At 29.3% G+C, this 20,073-nt stretch overlaps 1 long non-coding RNA gene across 12 annotated transcripts; it reads left to right on the top strand.

Moving 5' to 3' along the window:
- The first annotated feature begins 2,217 nt into the window (after window positions 1–2,217).
- On the top strand, window positions 2,218–18,735 carry LOC109812968 (uncharacterized). 12 transcript variants are annotated; one of them, XR_014430515.1, is made up of 8 exons: window positions 2,222–2,409; window positions 2,527–2,645; window positions 3,714–3,800; window positions 3,887–4,000; window positions 5,968–6,077; window positions 9,251–9,396; window positions 10,537–10,595; window positions 15,082–18,735. It is a non-coding gene; the product is annotated as an uncharacterized LOC109812968 (long non-coding RNA). The 12 variants fall into 12 exon arrangements; XR_014430514.1 differs by lacking the exon at window positions 15,082–18,735 and adding an exon at window positions 14,814–15,075; XR_014430513.1 differs by lacking the exon at window positions 15,082–18,735 and adding an exon at window positions 14,396–14,647 and having other exon boundaries at window positions 2,224–2,409.
- The last annotated feature ends 1,338 nt before the right edge of the window (window positions 18,736–20,073 follow it).

Here is a 20,073-nt window from a genome sequence, read left to right as displayed (position 1 = left end):
AATTTCTCTCTTTTTCTCTTTCTCTCCTATTGCATTTCTTGAGTATTGTGAGGCATTTGTGTAGTGTGAAAGGTTGTCAAAAAGCACCTACAATTTCCATATTGGAAGATCTAACAAAGCTTGCTACGAGGTATTTTAATCAACCTTCTTCTCTCTCTTTTATTTCTTATCTTTGATAAATATTATTATAATAAAAGCAATCATGTAGATATTTTAAAGTTAATTGTTTAATTTAAATTTCAAGCATGTAAATATCATCAATAAAAGGGGATTTAATATTATATTATTATTGTTTATAATGTTAACTTCGTCATAGGGTACCGATGAAGGGCGTTGTAGGGGTGCTTAATACCTTCCCTATACGTAACCGACCCCCGAACCCAATTCTGGTTATCAAGACCATTATTGGACCTTTAAAAAACTTTTTCTTTTTCCAATGTTTTGAGTAAAACATTGGTGGTGACTCCATGAACCTATTTTCAAAACCATTAATTAAGGATTAGTCTGGTGTCCAGGCATTCCTTAATTGATGAGATTTTCAAAAGGATGTCTAAACCATTAGTCGCGAGATCGGAAATTTCCGGGTTGCGACATGCATTCAAGTCGTTTCAAACCGGAGTGAATCGTGAGTTTTCTGGTTCAACTAGTGAATCGATGGGTCGAACCACAAAAAAAAGTAATAATTTTTTAATTTATTTTTTTATACAAAATAAAAATAAAGATAAATTTAAATAAGCTGAAAATTGAAGTTTAAGATAAGATATGAATTTATTGAAACTTATAAGTATAAAATATATGTAATATGAATATTTTTTAGAAAAATTAATAAAAACCAAGTCATGTGGTTCAATTATTGATCCACCAGTTCAACCTTTGACTCACTGATCTAGTACTCTAATCGGTTTGATGACCGATCCGATTTTGAAAACTATGATTTTTAGTAATTATCATTAACCAACTTTAAATAACTGCTCACACTATTATATTTTTTTATTTTACTTTTAATAATATTTACAGGCATAAAGTGTCTCTTTTCCCTAATTTTGTTATAATTACTCTAAATATATCTTTTGAAATTTTGTGTTACTTCAAAGAGATCATTATTCTGACCAAAATACTATTAATCTAGTATGAGTTACATAGACCCCTTAATAAGTTATCAAATAAATTGATAAAACTGACATTCTTCACACATGCAAAACTAGTAGATTTATTTGATAGCTTAATGACATTGACTAAATTAATGACTATTGACTTAAATGATTATAAAAAAATTATAAATATGAAGATTAAAATATATTTTAAACTATAATGAATAAAAAAGATTTAAAAAGATAAATATAAAGATTAAAAATATAAATTTTAAACTATGGAGACTAAAATATAAATAAGACAATATTAATTAAAATATTTTAACTCTAAGAAAATTAGTTGTATGTATTAATTTATACTATTTTGATAATATTCTTTCTAATTTATCTTTGTCATAAATGCTAAGCAAAATAGGACAAATGATAGAAAAAATCTTATTAAATGAAATATAAATAGTTAAAATTTTCTTTTATTTTTTAAAAAAATACATGTTTTTTATACTCATACTAGAAAACAGGGAAAGTACTTTCACATTATATTTAAAATGCATCATAATATTAGTCTTTATAATTTTTTTTACAAAGATATACATATTTTAAACTAAAGAGACTAAAATATAAAGTATTAAAATAATAATAATTTAAAAATATTTTAATTTTTTAAAAAATAATTATATATACTAAATTTCACAAATTTGACAATATTCTTTTTGAACTATTTTGTTACAAATGACAAAAAAAAAAATACAAATGAAAGAAAAATTATCATTAAAGAAATATAAATAATTAAAATTCATTTATATTTTAAAAAAAATAAATATTTTTTTATACTTATAATAGAAAATTAAGAAACTATAAAATTAAAATTTAAATGCATTGTGATATTAATCTTTAAAAATAAAAAAAATGTTATAATAAAATTAAATCTAGAAAAATCTGACAAAAAATGTGAAAATTAATTTTTTAACGAACCAAATAATAATGATATATAAAAAAACATTTATATAATAATGTTTTAACCTTGTAAATAAAAAAAATTGACAAGATTTAAAAAAAATTAATTTTATAAAGAACCAAAACTAATTCACAAAACCAACAAAACACATTTAAATTATTATACAACAAACTTTTTAAAAAGTATAAAAGTATATAACAAAAATAAAAAAAATGTTAACAGTTGTTTAAAAGTATAAATTAATATGGGTGTGTGTACCACCGGTTTCAATATTAACAAATATGGTGTCAGGGTTTATGGTAAATAGAAGCGGGGGAAAGGAAAAAGGTTTATGGCGCGCAGTGGCTTATGCTTTTGTTTCGGGTAAGCTTCCTTTCTTGATTTTTTTTCTTTCTTTTCTTTTAATGTTTTGTGACTTACGGTGTTCGCCTCAGATTTCTTTTAACGGTTATGTATTTGTTTTTGTTAATATTGATTCAGGTTGGAACTTGGAACCACTTCTCTTTGGAACCGAGGTGCACTCTCAAGTTTGGTGCCCTAATTTTTGATTTGGATGGTTTCAATATTAATGCAATGCTATCTCATACATGATTAGCCGTGTGAGTACTATCTTTAACGATTTGTATGTTAATTCAAGGCTTCCTATCAGGCACTTCTTGATAAATAATTGATGAATACATGATTAAAGATTTGGATGTGTCGTTCAATCTGCAAATGTGGTCCTGTTGTTTCTAAATACAGACATAGATCTGAGTTGTTTTTACCCTTGTTTATTCCTATATTGTCATTTCTTATTGTTTGTGACGTTGGATATTCTATCTTGTTGCCAATGTATGTAACCAGTCTTAGTTTTATACTTGAATGTCTGTATACAATATCAAAAGTTTTTAACCACTAAAATTATGGTGGAGTGGTCTTGCTCGATTATTGGAAATTAAAGGATTCATCAGGGAAGGAGATGACAAGGTATAATTAATTGCTTTACTTAAAAGTAACATATCCTTATAGGTTTTACATATACTACTGGAAATTAGGTTGTCATTATGTATTTTATATAAAAAAAATTAAAAAAAATGATTGACTAAACGGAAGCTAAAATACAAAATGTGGTCATTTATAGTTGAAGAGACAAAATAGTCTAATCAAAATGTTTACATGAAAGATGAGAATTTCCTTTATTAATTGTATTGATAAAAAAACATATATATATATATATATTTATAATTACCTAACTCTGTTCATAAATTTCATGGTGGAAATTGCCGGATTTGTTGCCTCTAAAAATCAACAAATGATGCATACAATTGAGTAGTGATCCTAAGAGAAGGTAATTTAAATACAAAATGCTAATATCATACTTGTAGACACTGTCCAATACACTTCCTATTATTATGAGATCCATATAAATTTAACTCATTAATTGAAAATGTTAAAAGAGTTTTGCTCTTATTGTACTTGAAACATAATCATCTAAAACACATCACATGGAAAACTCTTTTTAAGGCGTTTTGAATTGAAGGATTGGTCAGAATGATATTTTTGTATTCAGCATGAAAGTGGAAATGTGCCACACTGGCACTGCCATGCTTTTTTAATACATTCTCCTAAGTCCTAATCTCCAAGCAAAACTATGGTATCATTAGTAATTTTGTGTGATTTGATTTCAGGTTTTCTCCACCCAATTGCAGATCCATATTTAGGTAAAATACCCAGAGCCAACAGAATTGGGGATATGGAATTTTTGAAGTCTATGAGTGAGCAAGATTTCTATGTCTACCTTGAGGCAGATATGTTGCTTACAAGGAAAACTAACAAACCATTTTCCTCATTCTCGGAACAGGGAAGAGGTTGGGCTGATCCTGAGATCCGCCACCAGTGCTCGGAAAAAATGAATCTCAATAAAAGCCAAAGATGCTGCCAAGTCCCATAAACTAAAAGTAACGAAGGAGAAAAGGTAAGAAATGACAATCTGATTTAAGGATGAGGTTGACTAGCAGCAAAAATCAAAAAAATTAAGTGATACTTTATGTTTAGTTTACAATTTGTCTCATTACAAACAAGTTTTCAAACATACACTTACACATTGGCATCTGGAAGTGAAGTGAATTCATCCGTCTTTGATCTTCTCAATTTTTTTCGTTAGTTGTTAAGTGAAGATCAAACATTATGTGGTTTTCATTTTAAATCATTTTTTTTCCCCCCTTGTTTTGTTTATATCTTAAGGAATGGAGTAATAGTTATCCTCTTTTTAGTCTCGTTTTATAATTTTATTATTTTAAATTTTTAAATGGGGTAATAGTAATCTTGTATTTTTTTTAACTGTTTTATCTCTCTCAATTTTTATCACTTTTTTGTGGGACTCTTTGTTTTCACTCATCATTTGTTCGGGTTTTCCACTGTCTAAGACTCTTGTATCATTTTTTTTTTCCTGATTCTTGTTTGTGTTTGTTACTCACTAAGGTTTTTCTTTTTGTTTTGAAGTTCTTTTTGTGTGGACCGGTGGACATGCATATTATAGTTCCTTGCTTTACTATTTTAATTTTTTATGCATTGTGACATTATTTTTGAACAAAGCATTCAATCAAAAGGGTTATTTGATTTCCTTTTAGCGTTTTCTCATTTTCTTCACATCTGTAGTTATGTGCATGTTTTTTGTTCTACAGTTTTCTTTTTAGGATTTTACCTCTATTGAAAGGAGCTAGACTCCAAATTTTCTTAGTCAATCTAATTCTTGTTTATGTCTTTTGATTGCATACCCCCACTTCCTTTAGTGGTTCAGGATAAGTATTTTGAGTCTAGAAAACATAGCACCAAAAACATTATTAAGAGGGTGAGGTGATAAAATATTTTTATGCAAAAAATGGTTTTCTTTAAGAATTGGTGACATGAGATGAGTATTAATTTGAAGTTATTCATAAAGTTGCAATTGTATAGGAAAGACAAATGGCTTTTAGAAAGAGTCCTTAGAATAATAAGAAACCTTTATCATATTTTAGTACTGTTTTGATTAAGAATTGGTTAATACATCTAAAGTTTATTTGAATTTAGATAGGATTCTACTTTAAGCACAATATAAAGTAACTTTAAACTATAATCCATAATAGTTTGGAATTGTTATTTAAGGAAGTTTTAAAACACAAATAAATTGACAAGTTTTTCTTTCTTTCTCTCTATCTTTATTTGAGGATGTTTGGATACAAGCTTAGAAGAGTTTTTGTAAGTTTCTCTACTGAAAAATTTTCAGTAGGGAAACCCTCAGAACTGCTTTTAATTGATATCCAAATAGACTCTTTATATTCTTTGGTTGGATGGTTTTGGGTGAAATTATAAGCCACAACAGCTTTCGGTTTACATTCTGAGATCTTGTGCTGGTGTTGTTTTTGCCTAGTCTATTTGCCATCAGAGCCTTCGTGCACTGAAGCACACACCCTATGTGAACTATAAAGCTTACCCTGTCTCTGAGTGTTTAGGGAAGAGAATTCACAGTTACACTGCTTCAAAAACCAACTTTTGCTGTAGTAATTATGAGTATCATTCCTGTGTATACAAAGCGGGGAAGATGCACTTTTAGGTTTGACTGAGACTTTATATCTGGAATCAATTGTTGATTCCATGTGAATCCTTGGATCAAAGTCTGTTGAATTGTGTTCTTTTCTACATGTGGTTTCCCCATGAGGGAAACACATATGCTTGGGTTTTGGATGGAGGCTGGCATCAGTTTTGACTGTTTTGTATTGGCGATGGCATGGGGTCGTATTCTAGTCTCCACAGTATTGCTGTTTGTCTAAAATGTGAAAATTCAATCCTGATGTGAGAACTGTGTCATTGTTGCATTAAATCTACTTTCTGGGTCATATTGGTTGTTTTCTGGAATGCTATCAACTTCTAAATTATGCATTGATAAACTTATGCAAATGCTAGGTAACAAAATTGCAATGGTGTCCTGTTACATCAATCCTATCCCTACTAGCTCTCATCTCATTTCTGCAGATTTATCTAGAAAATTCAAGATTCCAAAGCTTCTTCACTGGGTAACTTTTTTGAGCTGATATTTGTTGTCTTGGTGTCAATCTCTTGCTGATAAGTTCTCCCTTTAAAATATTGTAATTTCTTTTGGTAGCTTTTCTGGTGATATACTTAATAACATGAACATGCGTTGCACTTAAGGTTAATTGTCTGCATGCAGTTTTTTGTTGTTATGCCTGTATTTTGATTTTTTTTAATAAATGATGTTACTTACAGACAATAAAATAAACAATTTAAACTTTTTGGAAGACATGATAAATCATTGAATTGAGAGAGCCTGATGTTCTACATTAAAATGCATGGGCTATTACTTATTTCATAGAAATGGAAACAGATAAAGCTACAAAGTTGAGGCCTAGAATTGCAAAGTTTCCATTGCCTTATGGGGATTTCCAGTATTGAAGTTCAAAACATTTTCTTTAAAGAAGCAAAATATAAATTTCAATCCTGCAAGGAATGTAAATATCTAATAGGTAGAAAGTTGGAAATGGTGAGGCTCTGTAGTGATAGGTTTTTTTAGGATAAATATGTTTTGTCAGTTCTCTATGTTTCTTGGTATTTTTGAGGTTTTATATGGTTTCAATCCTCTCACACCCCCAAATTTGTTACCTCTACCAGTTGTTGCCTTTTTCTTGCATAAAGATGGAGTATCTAAAATAGATTTTGTGAAAAAGACAAGTGAAACGGTAAAAGACTAAATAAAACAACAAACATAGATATATCCTAAATATGACAATAAAGGGAAGAAATAGATGCTCTTTGAAGTAAGGGATTAGGTTTGACTTCATCTTATAAAGGATAAATTTCCTTCTAGGAGAAGTCCAAACTCAACCCAAGAGGAAATTGTCCCTTTTAGGTCCTTTAAAGGATCAATGGTACTACATATAGGTTAGACCACCCTGAGAATTATGGAGTGAACAACATCTTGAATGTTTGTGATTTAAGTGAGCAATACTTATAAAAACTTTATCTCTCCCTAAAAGGTAACTAGGCGGGTCCTCAAGGAAAACAATTAGGAATTCTCTAACTAAAGAGATGTCACTTAGCTCACTTATATTCCCAAGTCTTAATAATAAAAAAAGGGATCATGTATACTTGAATATTTCTTTTAAAGAAGTCCTAACTTGGTTGACAATCATAACTCCACACTCTTACTCTCATCAAAGACAACATTTTGTCAAAATAGACTGATAGGACATGGTTGAAAAATAAACAGTCTATACCAAGGATTATGTCTAGTTGACTAAAAGGAAATAAATCAAGTCATATATAGAAATTCAATAAGCACGTGCAAAGGACATTTTAAACAGTTAATAAAAGTAAACACTACAAAAAAATTTCGTAAAAAATGGCGGTTTTTAAATGGTGGCTTAATTAAACCGTCATTATTTACCTTATATTATGGCATTTTCAACATTGCCGTAATATACATGTAAATTGTTGCATTTAAAATTCCCATTTTTCAAACCGCCTATAATTCATTTAAAAAGTGGAAGTTTTAACTACCATTTTTTAAATTACCTTTTTATTTATAATTTATTGATATTAATTTATGCATTTTTTTACTTCTTGCTTTTTTATTTTGGTTCCCTCTTTCACTTTGCAATCCTAAAATCTCTTCATTTTATAAAATTCCCCTTAAGTTTATTTTTCACCATTTCACTGTTCTTTCTTCGCATTCACCACCATAAGGTCTCAAGCATTATTACCCTACTTTCACCGAACACATCTAAGTACATGTAAGTTTTCAATTAACATTCATTATTCTCTCTCTCTTTTTAATTTTTGAATTGAAGAAAAAAGGTTGTTTGGGTAACCTCTAATATTTGTTTATGCTCGTTACTGGTATATATGCCTTGGGCTATTTGGGTAGCCACTGATGAACTTCTGCTGCAAATCTGTGGTCGTGTAGCTAGTGCTTGGGTAGCCATTGATGCCACCCACTGGCGCGTGACCTATGAGTCTTTGTAGCATACGAGTATGGGTTAGGTCGAGAACAATTTGTATGCATTTTTGAACTCATGCTTCATGAAACTTTATTAAATAATTTTTTTCTTGGATGGATGAAGAGGTTCAAAGAATACATTTATTTATGAGAAATTAATATGGTATTTGAATGCTACAATCTAAGCAAGCCGAATTGATAAACAAAGGCTTATTCTAAATCAACTTTTGAGCATGCATAGCTATTGTAGAGACTTAAAATGTTTGGTATTAAAGATGGCTTATGTGGATTTGTATATCAGATGTTAATTTAATATGAATGTTATTTAGTGTTCATTTGGTCATTCCATTAAATAGAAATCATATGTAAAATTGATAAAGAGAAGGTGTGTGGCATTGTTGTTAGATATTCAATGGAGCTTGATTTGATAGTTAGGTTCATGTCTTGTTAATGCAGTTTCATCCTACCTTTGAGTGTGCATATTATGAAGGGCTCCTTTGGGCAAATACTATCCTTCACTACTTCCCATTCTATATTGTTTTCCTTTAACACTGTTAGATGCTCAACCCTTTCAAAGGCCGAGCTCTGATACCAATTGTTGGAGAAAAAGATACACACTAGAAGGGGGTTGAATAATGTATATCAAAAATTCGAGCTTCTAAAATGTAGTGAAGTAGCAAAAGCATTGACAAACAAAGTATTGGAAAGTTACAAACGAAGGAGCACAAATCTTTTATACTGATTCATCTCAAACACAAAGATTACGTCTAGTTCTCAATCTAACCAGATTGAGTTCCACTATCTTTTTCAAGATGCAAGTATTTTTTCACAAGCCATTTCTAGCTCAACCTAAGTAGTCTTTCACTTGCCTCTTCAAGAAACTATCCAAGTATTCTTTCAACAAGTCTCTCCAAGCTAAATCACCAAGTATTCTTTTCAAACAAGGCTCTCCAGGCTCAAACACTAAGTATTCTTTTAAACAAACTTCTTCAGGCTTAACCTTTACAAATGAATTTGAAAAGAGTTACAAAGATAGCTTCGTCTCTTTTAGAGGTGATGCTATGAAACTTATGTACAACTAGTCTAAAGAACTTTGTACAAGATTTATAATGAAGAGCTTCTTTGTAGTATTTCAGCTTTATATGACTCAGTGTGTTTCTCAACATGCACTTCTCAATGAATGCTTTTCTCTTTTATTTTTAACACTTCTTTCTCTATCTTGCATATGTGTAGTGTTGTTCGAAGGCTTGATCCTTTTATAGTAGTTTCGGAAAAGATGACCGTTACAACAACTTTGAGTTGAACTCTTCAATTTTCTTCTTGAGTTGCTTCGTCTATCTTCTTTGATGATCCTAGAGATTATCGTTGATGCATTTAATGTAAGCATTAAATTCCTTTTAGTAAAGTGTGTATCTTTATTTGATCTTGTAGACTACTTATCATTATTTTCTTCTAAAATAAGCATGGCAGAAGCAACTTCCACATAGAATAGTTGAGGTCAGAGCAGAGCAGTCTAATTTGTAGAGCCTTTTTTGTGATATCTGGGATTTTGCCTTTTGCTCCTTTCAAAAATTTTATCTTTTCCTTTTTTAATAAAATTCAAGAGTTTCAAAGCTTCTTTCTTCTTTGATATGTTAATGAATAACACATTAAATGAGTTTTAATGTTAGACTCCTTTTGGAAGTATTTGTTTTACTATCCTGAGATAGACTGTATGCTACGTCTGATTTCCTTCATCTTATAGATGATATATATATTTTTCACATTTCGTCTGATATGAAACATTTTTGAAGAATGTTGACTTTGTTTAAAAGAAAATATTTTGTTTGTCATCATTAAAACTTAAGAGATCGTCTGTTGTCTTAACACAAGATTTTTTATTTAACACTAGATTTTAAGTAATTAACTGTGGTCAAGAGGTCTTTTATTAGAATATTTGAATTCCATTATATGTATGTGATATAGGAATTATGAATATTTTAGCATCTTTTATTGATTGTTGTCAAAATTGATAAGGATAATGTGAATGAAAATCCCTTATAGTTATTAGTAAATTAGTGAACCCTGTCAAAATTGTTTAATGGGAATGTTAACGTTTCTAAATGGTAATATTAATGTATATACATATTATAATTTTTTTCCTCCTTATTCATATTTTGCTTAATGCTCATTAGAATTTCGTGAAGCATGATGTTGGTGACATGCTAATTGAGTCTTTAATTTGAGAGTTCTTAGTTTAAATTTTCTTATAGGCAAGACTTAGTATTGTGTTGCATAAGTTTTTGGTTTTTTTTTACTAATTCATAAAATAAATGTATAATGACTATTGTCACAAGGCATTTAGTTGTTGTTTGTATTTGAAGACTTTTCAAGTTTATTGATGTGCAACTAGCTACGTGTTTTTTTATTCATTTTGATAAGGATTTTTGAATAGTATGATTAAAACAAAATAATATGATTAAATAAAATCATGGAAACTAAGATTTACTATGCTCTAATGTATAGACTTTTTACTACAGGAAAGTGACCATTACATGATTTACACACCATCTAAATCACCTATTTTGCTGTTGTGAAGGTGAGCTTCTGTTCTAAAAAAATCTGTCATATTCAAGATCAATTTTTTTTAAGTGAATTCTAAATGAATTTGTCTTCCTTTCTAATTTAGTTAGGTTTCAAAGATCAACATTATTGTTCCATCTACTTTACTGCGTAGTGAGAGTCTAGGGACGTTCAATTAAAAGGATTCATTGCTATAAAACTAAAATTGAAGTAGAATGAACTTTTAACAATTCTCTATATAAGTTTTGAGGTACAATGAAATAAAACTAAAGGATTCACATGTGTCAGCATCACCTTTTCTTATGTCTTAATGTTAATATCATGTGATTTTAATTAAACATACAAGGTGGATATGTGAATTGAACAGACCCAAAAGAAATAGGCTCAATCTATGTTCTTAAATTTTTAGATGATCTAGCTAGCATTACGTTTTTAGATAATTTTTAATAGAGAATTGAGGATGGCATGAGGTTGTTAAATGCTTCTAAAAAATCATGATTAATACCTTGATCCTATATATGCAACTCGTTGTCAAGAAAATACTTGCAATAATAGAAATTAGTATTTAATATCAGTCAAACATAAAACTCTAGCTAATTATTTGCATATGTTGCCTATCATGATAGAGTTTCGGTAGTTTAATACCCTAGACTCAAGCTTCATTGCACACTAATTATAAATGACAAAAAAAGATTGTTAATTTGCTCACAAAGCTCTTGGTTGCTACTTAGGAAAAAGTCAAATAATGTTGAGTCATAAAAGATTCCTCTAAATTCATTAGGATGTCTTAGTGTGGTTTTAATTGCATTGACATTTTAGTTTGATCTTCTAATCAACCATCTAATTAATAACTTGGCAGACACAAAATATAAGTGACCCACAAGAAAAATAGAAGTTACTAAATTTTTTCACAATTTTTGTTGTTAGCAAATTAATCATTCATCAACTAAATCAACATTATTTTCTTGATTCAATTTTTAGTGAACTATAATAACTAAGGCCGTGTTTATGGCAAGGCGAACAAGACATTTGCTTTAGTTTTATTATTTTAAAAAATATTTTAAATTTAAATTATCATACATAAATTTTTATTATATCATTTATTGTTAATCTATTAAGAAAATCATTAGATTATATATATGTGTGTTCTTATAAAATATTTAAAAAGTTTGTTATTTACTTAAAAAATATATAAAAAATTAGTTTTAATTCAAACAAAAAAAAATTGGCATTAAAATAAACAGAGATTAAATTTCATAAAAATAGTGTCATACATATATATAAAAAAAAATAGTTCTACAAAAAATGACAGTGAATAGATTAAACATTTAGTTAAAGATTAACTATTTGATTATTATAAAAAAAATATATTTTAATTTTCATTACTTTATATAATATAATATAAATCAAATTATTTTGTTTTATTCACAGATTATTTGAATAAATTCTAAAATATAAGATCATTTTGGACTCTTGTTTAAATTTAAATAGTTGGATATTTTCAAAGAGAAAAATTTTATAAATATTTATTAATCTTGAAATAAATTTAATTTTCAGTGGGTATTAGTTTCATTTGTAGACTTGTTTTTATCTCTCCTAAGTTGAAGGCACTAAATAATTGTAGTATATTATTTGATAACCAAGTGATAAGAATGAGAAATTTATCTTCTAATTTTTCATTTTGACTCTTCTAATTGTATTTGCTTAATTAGATTTCAAAGTTCAACTACAAATGTTGTAGAGTGCAAAGACATAAAGTTAAGGCTCCCATCAATAGATTTAGTGTATGTTGTTCTAACATAAGAATCTATTTAATCAAGATAAAAATTTAATTTTTAATAATCATTGACTTTAACATAATATTGTATTTTGTTTTGTAGTCATGCCAATTGATAAATCTTGGATTATTAAACCATGAAATACAATTTAATATCTAAGTGGGTTGGACATTTTTTTGGATTTTGCTTTTGGACATGCTAATGTCTGTGCCATTGTGTCCATGTTCAAAGTGTGGTTTCAAGAAATGGCAAATAAGAGATATAGTTCTAGAACAACTAACATGTCGGCCTTTTCCTGAAAATTACAAAGTGTGGTATTTACATGGTGAAGGACCAAGTATAAGTGAGTCTACGACCTCTAAAATCACACATGTAATAGAAAATACTTTACAACCTCATAATCCAATGGATAACATGCTCAACAATGCATATGGGTTTATGATGCATGATGCTAATGATTTTGATGGATTTTTCGAGGATGATGGTGAACAACATCATATGGCATGTGATGTTGATAACCAACAATTATATGAAAGTTGTACAAAGTATTCAAAGTTTTCATTCATACTAAAATTGTTTCACATAAAGTGTATGTGCAAAATGAGTGTGACAAAGGAATGATTATGATTCTCGAATTGTTAAAAGATGCATTTGAGCATGCTAAGTTTCTTAACTTATTCTATGAGGCCAAGAAAATCATCAACAAACTTGGTCTTAATTATACCAAGATACTAGCATGCCCAAAGAATTGTATGCTCTATTGGGATGATGAGAATGAGGGCTTAAAAGAATGTAAAAAGATGCAACTCCTAAGTGGAAGGATAAAAAGAAAAAAGCAACATGCAAAGATCTTGCGTTACTTTCCACAAAAGCTAAGAATAAAAAGATTATTTATGTGTTCTAAGATCGTCGAGTCTATGACATGGCATGCATTAAAGGGTAACCAAGATGGCTTGATGAGACATCCTAGATATTCTGAGGCTTGGAAAACATTTGACCTATTTCATCCATAATTTTCTATTGATCCTCGGAACGTACGACTTGGCTTAACTAGTGGTGGTTTCAAATTGGAGCCATGAGTACAAGCCATAGAATTTGGCCAATGGTCCTTATCCCATACAATTGCCCTCTATGGGAGTGTATGGAGCAAACCTCGTTAATCCTCTCTATGATCTTTCATGGAAAACAAATGCATGGAAATGACATAGATGTATACTTACAACCACTCATCAAAGAGTTGAAAGAGTTATGATTTAATGGAGTGCGAACATTTGATTCTTCAAAAAATGAAATGTTTAGATTGCGAGTAGCTTTGATGTGGACAATTAGTGATTTCCCAAGGCTTGGTATTTTATCTGGGTGGAACATACACTAGTCTTGCTTGCCCAACATGTAACTTTGACACGAACTCTTATTGGCTAAATAATGAGGAAAATTTTAGTTTTATGGCACACCATTTTTTAGAAAAACAGCATAAATTCATATTGAGTCGATCTTGTTTTAATGGGAGAATTGAGCAAAAATATCCACCAATAACTTTGTCAAGGTCAGACACATTTAAACAAGTTGAAGGCATTAATGTTACATTTGGGAAACCATTAGAATCTAATGAAATAGGTAAAAGAACTCAAGGAAAGAAAGTTATTGAATCTATTGGACCAGAACAATGGAGGAAGAAAAACATATTTTTAATCTTCCTTATTGGTGATGAGTCATTATTTTTCTTTATTTACTTATCTTTTTGTACTTATTTTAATTTGTTGATTTGAGTTTAATTACTTATTAAGTGCATAGTTTTACTGTTAGGCTTCATTGGGCTAATAATTCAAATTTTAATTAATTTTAATTTACTTTGTCTAATTTCTATCCATTAATTATTTTCAAGTTAATTGTGAAATATTTTTGGGTTTGGATATTATTTTCAAACTAGAGACAAAGTGCCACGTCAGTACCACATCAGCACCTTATTTTTATTTTCATTTATTTTATTTTGTAATTTCGGGTCAGCTTTGACATTGGGCCCATTTATGTTTTTTAGGTTTGAGATACCTAGGTTTTGCTACCCATGCAGCCACCACTTACCTTTAGACGTTTTGTTTTCTCTGTTTCTTTTTCTTTCACGTTTTGTTGCTCTGTTTACCTAAGACTTGCGTTTTTACATTGAGGAATACAAATTGTTAGTTTCCTCCTTTTCTCCCTTGTTGTCTCTACATTTTCATTTTAATGAAAGGCTAAAACCTTGGGGTTGGCTCCTTGAGTGGATTGTAATATCTGTTTGAGGTTCTGTTCGTATTGTGTATCTCTATTCTGCTTGATTCTTCTTCATTGAATTTCTGTATTAATGCGCTCAACATCTGTTCATGCTTAATGAATCTAGGTTGCTTGCGTTTAATGCAACAGTTTGCTTAATCCTGTGGAGAGGTTAAATGTTGTATATATTTGCTTAATTCGTGTAGGAAAGTCTTGAGCTAATCATTGCTTAGTTGATTTGCTCAAATGGAACAAGGATTAAGTTGACAGAGAAATCTTTTATGAACCGGGGATAAGAGAGAGTTATAATCTTAACAAGGAGTCAATCTGCCTTAATTACTATTTTAATTTGCATTATTATTCCATTTTCAAACTTTGCTCAATTCTGTCCAAACCCCCCCCCCCCCACTACGTGTTTGAACCTTTTTTAGAGATGGTCCTTGTACTGCATTTAATTTTTTTTTATTTGACCAGATACAGCTTCGATCAATTGGGAAACCAACTTGTGCCATTGTCTAGATGTAATGCACATTGAAAAAAATGTATGTGACAATATGGTGTACACTTTGCATAATGACTCTAAGAAATCAAAAGATAATCTTAAAGCACAGAAGGATCTTAAGGAAATAGGTATAAGGAAAGACCTTTGGCTAAATGCTAATGGAAGATTTCCTCCATCTTTGTTCTCACCGTCAAAAGCAAAGAAAAAAATCATTTCGCAAACGTCGATCACGTCCATGACTAACTCGGTGAAATCCAAAGAAGGGTCAAAATCCAAACACGTCACATCCATGAATCATTAACCATGCCCCTAATGAAATCTAATATGTGCGAATTTTGATTCTTTGTACCTTGTAACTCATCCCATCACTAGAATTCATCAAAATTCACTAAAAGTGACTATTCAGTAGAAAAGTTAAAAAGAGCATCTTATACGACAAAAAACACAAGTTATACATACCAATTACATACTCGTACCATTCATTCACATAATAACCATTTAGGATTTTCATGGGAACCCATAGACAATCCAAAACTTACAATTATGGTCCAAATCACGAAATTATAGCCATATACATATCATTAAAATTAATTAGAACATTAAAGAGTAACAAAGAAGATACAAGCACATTTTGGAAAAACCTCTCACAAGCAAAACATATAATAGAGACAGGATTGAAAGTCAATCACATTAGCCAACATACATCCCATGTCCAAACCAAGATTATCCACTCCCTCCTACCTTGATGAATAGGGTGTGGATCTTTGAGGTGCTCTCCAACGGTTTCTGGTTCTTCTCCTAATTCTCTAGAGTGTAAGCGTGAAAAGAAAAGAGAAGCGTGAAAAATAAAATTTTTTTGTAACCTTCTTAAAACCTTAACTTTTCACTAACCCAATTGTTAAAACATTTTAAGCCTCATTATAAAATTTTTCCCTCACTTAATAAAATAAATAAATCACTTAACTACAAAAAATTATAATATGTCCATTAACATATAAAATAAGTTAAACAATTATTAAAATCAGCCCAAATAATTATAACAAAATATAATAATAGTAATTAACAATATATATATATATATATGTATATATTAAAATACCACGAAACACATATTTTTCAAAAGACATTTAATTACATAAATAATCAAAACATATATTTCCTCTAAATACTTTCTATAACAAAATAAATTCACAAATTTTCTTTATTAATAAACACTCATAATTATTAAAAGTTTTTAAAATATTTTATAAAATCCTTTTTAATTAATTAACGTCATTATAATAAAATAACTCTAATAAATATAAAATAAATAATTAAATAATAATTAAATAATTATATTAATATAAAATTCAAGGTGTTACAATGAAACATGGACATACTTTTTGAGTAACGTGACATGGAATAATAACAAGAATATTTGGTAAAAAAACGAGATTACATAATTGACAACTTTGCAGACTCATTTTAAGTATAGGTGAGGATCAATGAAACATGAAGTAAGTCTATGTAGTCATATGTCAACCAATTTCAGTTCAAGAATTCTTTCTCAAGAATGCATATGATCTTCAATACTATAGTCAAATCTTTCCTCCTCATTTGGTATTCCTTTATATCTTCTAAGAACAATCTCTCATCCCTTTTCAATTTCGTCTAACCTTTTAATAGTTGATTGCACCTCTTCAAGTCCTAATACAAGGTTTTCTCTAGGTTCTAACTAGCTCAAGGCATTCCACATTTTTTGTTGCACACTCTAATTATCTAAGAATTTTAGAACATCACTTATATACTACCTCAATATCATTCTCCTACCTTGATCCAACTCTAAATTGAAGCTAACAATAAGGATTCAACCTTTTTTCCTTTACTAATATCTCATCTATCAACTTTTGGCTTTCTTCAACATATTCAATTTAGGATGCCCTAAAGGTTACTCGTATGTCAACTAAGGTTTAAAACTTTTGCTAATGGTTCAACTCTCTAATCCTCAAAGTAGACATGTTAAGAACTTTCCTACTCAAGTTTTAAATGATAACTCGAATTTTGTAATCCAATATGTGTGTGTGTACACAATGCAATTGTTACATCAATTTAATTGAAAATAAAATTGCAATTATATAATTAGGATAGTTGATAAATAACAATTGTATAATATTGATGGCATCCTTGCTTGCATTTATGTGAGGTGATGATCAAGGAAGGACACCTTTACTCCTTGGACCAAGTTCTTAGGGAGGATGATGATGGAATGGACGAATTGGAGGTTGGGTAGAAGGTGTTTGATGAAAGGCTTGAGGAGGGTACTTTAGGGTTGGCTCACTTCATGGTGATGAAGGCCACTTCTAGGGTTGTTTCTCTCAAGGTGGAGATGGTAGGGTGGTGGTCGAAAATAGCCAAGGGGACTAAGGAAATTATTAGGCTTTTTGACCAAAGTAGGGTTGAATGGGAAGTTATTTACGTAAATGGTGCTATTTGAAAATTATTTACGCCTTTAGGGCTGTTTACAACGGTGTCGCTATGGGCCATAGCGACACCAATGCCACGTGGTTTTTTTTTTTTGGTGTGGGGTGGGCTCGAATGAGCCAAAACAGTGTCGCTATGGGCTGAGGCGACACAGTTTGTGCGCCATTAAAAATGGTGTAGCCCATAGCGACACCATTTAAGAAAAAAAACAAAAAAAAAGTAAAATAATTTCTAAATTTAAAAATAATGAAGTGAACTTATATATTTATAAAAATAAAAAAATATTTATTTAAAAACGTAATCATAAAAAATATATATAATTATTCTACAAGTGGCGCTATGGCCTATAGCGACACCGTGTCGCTATAGGCTATAGCGACACTACTAATTTTTTTTTAGTTATTATTTTCTTTTATTTTAAAATTATTTTTAATACCAGTTAAAAATGTTAATTTGTAATTATAAAGTTAATTTTTCTCTTATTAGTTTTATGTATATATTTTTTTTTCGTTTATTATTTTATGACAAATTAAATAATGCATTTATTTATTTTTTTAAGTGGCGCTATGGTCTATAGCGACAGTGTCGCTATAGGCCACAGCGACACTATTTAATTTGTTTTTTTTTTTAATTATTTACTTATTTTATTTTACCATTTGTTTATTTTTATATTAGCAGTTAAATAATATTGTAATTGTAAACTTAATTTTTCTGTAATTAGGTTTGTGTATATATATTTTTTTCCTTTATTATTTAATGTTTTTTTTTAAGTGGCGCTATGGCCTATAGCGACACTGTGCAATAATGAGATTTTATTTTTAATTTTGCGTTTTTATATTTAAAATTAAAAGTACAGAAACTAAATAATTAAAATAAAATTATATTATAATATGTTAAATTTTAAAAAAATTGTGGCAAAAATAAGTAAATAAAGAAAATTAATATAATATCATTAATTTGTTAATAAATTTAATTAAAAATAATTAATTGTGTAGTTTAAAGAAAATTTATTATTTAAGTTTATTAATAATTTTTTATATGTAAATTTAAAAAAAAAAACTGGGCAAAAAATAAGTGAAGGAAAAAAACTGTAGAAAAACAAAAGAAAATGAATTACAAATTTTTTTTTAAAAAAACTGGTAGAATAAATCTGGAGAAAAAAATGACCCAATAACCGAAAAACACAAAAAAAAATTAAAAAAAAAATTGAGGTAAAAAAAATGAAAAACTAAAAAAAAAAAAAAAAGCTGGAGTCGCTATGGGCTACAGCGACTTTCTGTCGCTATAGCCCATAGCGACTTTAAGTAGAAAAAAAAAACGAAAATTTAAAAAAAAAATAAAAAAAAGGCTGGTGTCGCTATGGGCCACAGCGACACTATGTCGTTGTGGCCCATAGCGACACTAGTTTTTTTTTTTTTTTTTCTTTCATTTTTTTGGGTTATTGGGTCTCTTTTTTTCTCCAGATTTATTCTACCAGTTTTTCTTTTTCATTTTTGTTTTTCTACATTTTTTTCCTTCACTTATTTTTTGCCCAGTTTTTTTAAATAAAATATATCTGTTAAAAATTATTATATACTCAACATTCTAGTAAATTATATTATCAATTTCATATAAATATATATTTATAAATTTATTATTTCTATAATTTGTTTATTTTATACATATCTATAGCGCCACTATTTTTTTTTATTTGAATTATTTACTTAATTATTTTTAAAATTTATTTATTTTATATTACAAATTAAATATTAATTTCTATTTATAAACTTATTTTTTGTGTAATTTCTTTCCTTTATATATATTTTTTTCCTTTAGATTATTTTATCACGAATTAAATATGTACTTTATTATTTATCACAGTGGCGCTTTGGCCTATAGCGACACTGTGTGGCTATAGGCCATAGCGCCACTATTTTTTTTTTTTTTTAAATTATTAACTTAATTTTTTTTTACATTTGAATTTATTTATTTTTAAGCCGTTTGGTGACGCTATGGGCTATAGCGACTTTATTTAAGCCGTTTAGTGACGCTATGGGCTGTAGCGACTTTATCTATATGGCTTTCATGGCTTCCCTGAAGTGAAAAAAATGCCACGTGTCACCGGTGTCGCTATGGCCCATAGCGACACCGTTATAAACAGCCCCAAAGGCGTAAATAGTTTCAAAACAACCCCATTTACGTAATAAACTTTTAAAACAACTCCACTTTGGTCAAAAAGCCAAAATATTAAGGCACAAAAGGCTCACTCAATATTATAATTTCCAAAGTGATTACAAGTTGCATAGCCTAGGGTATTTATAGAAGGGAATGAGTATTTAGGGTTGCATTTGAGAGTGTATTGGCTGAAAATGCAATGTCAAATGCACTTCAAATAAAACCTAAATTAACCCTAGATGTTACTTGGTGACCAAGGATGGAATCTTTGGGTTTAACTAAGCTACAACTAGGTGCATGATAAGATCATACAACCTAGGTGCCCTCCACTTGGGCCTAAGCCTTACCAA

Source organism: Cajanus cajan, chromosome 11 (genome assembly GCF_000230855.2).
Source record: "Cajanus cajan strain Asha chromosome 11, NIPB_CcT2T_4, whole genome shotgun sequence".
Lineage (NCBI taxonomy): Eukaryota > Viridiplantae > Streptophyta > Magnoliopsida > Fabales > Fabaceae > Cajanus > Cajanus cajan.
Note: the sequence above shows the minus strand (reverse complement) of the source record. Positions and strands in the feature narration are given on the sequence as shown.